Source organism: Rattus rattus, chromosome 1, assembly GCF_011064425.1.
Source record: "Rattus rattus isolate New Zealand chromosome 1, Rrattus_CSIRO_v1, whole genome shotgun sequence".
NCBI classification, from domain to species: Eukaryota; Metazoa; Chordata; class Mammalia; order Rodentia; family Muridae; genus Rattus; species Rattus rattus.
Window position 1 is genome coordinate 65,562,464 of NC_046154.1, and position 1,159 is coordinate 65,563,622.

Consider the following 1,159-nt stretch of genomic DNA (forward strand, 5'->3'; position numbering starts at 1 on the left):
TTCATTTGTCAGCTTGACGAGGCCTGAAGTCATCTGACTGAGAGCTTCAACTGAGGAATTGCTTCAGTCAGATTGGCCTGATTGTTTTATTACTTGATATCAAGGTTCTAGCCCACTATTGGCAGTTCCAACCTAAGGCTAGGCCCTCCTGGGTTATATAAGCATGAGCAATCCAGAGAGTGAGTCAGCAAGTGTCATTCCCTTACAGTTCCTGCCTCCATGTTTCTGCTTTAAGTTCCTATTCTGATTTTCCTCAATGATAGATTGTAGCCTGGATGTAAAAGCCAAATAACCTCTTTTCGATAGTGTTTTATTATTTTTTGTTTTTTGGGGTATTTTTGGTGGACGCTTTTTAGTTTATTTTATCCTCTCAGAAATCTGCATATCACAGCAGAGCATCAAATCACCACAGAGCTACTCCTTTGACTTTTTGCCAGCACCAACATTAGTCTTCGAAGTTCCCCTGACCTTCTTCATTCTGTTCTTGCGCTCCTTCCGCTGTTTGAGGGAGGTCTTTTTCGTCTCATAAAGGCCATGTCTTGCAAGTCTGTGTTGAGGCTCATTCTTCTTCGCATCATCTAAAGAGTCATAGATCAGGCCAAAGCCAGTTGTCTTGCCACCACCAAAGTGGGTTCTGAATCCAATTACAAAGATGACAACTGGTGCAGTTTGTACATCTTGAACAGCTTTCCCTGAATTACTGTCTTTGGTACTGTTGCCTTCCCAGGATGAAGGATATCAATGACCATCTGTTTCCTCTGAAACAGACCGTTTGTCACGAACTTCCTGGTCCAGATGGTTATCATATCATTCATGATGGCTACAGTGCTGGAGCTGTAGAGGAGGAAAAGAGCTCGATAGTGTTTTAATCATAGTAATAGAGACAAAACTAGAATTTATAGGCATATTATTGGTGGAATTTTGGTGTGTGTGTGTGTGTGTGTGTGTGTGTGTGTGTGTGTGTTGGTTCAAATGAAAATGGCCCCCATAGGCTCACAAGGAGTGGAACTTGAGGAGGTGTGGTCTTCTTAGAGAAAGCATGTCACTGGGGATGGGCTTTGGGGTTTCAAATGCTCCAGTCAGGCCCATTGTCACTCTCTCTTCATGCTGCCTGAGGACCCAGATGTAGAACTCTCAGCTCCTGCTCCAGCACAATGCC

At 43.7% G+C, this 1,159-nt stretch overlaps 1 pseudogene; it reads right to left on the reverse strand.

Annotated features, from left to right (window-relative positions):
* Positions 1–414: 414 nt before the first annotated feature.
* On the reverse strand, positions 415–815 carry LOC116888043 (annotated as a pseudogene).
* Positions 816–1,159: the final 344 nt, after the last annotated feature.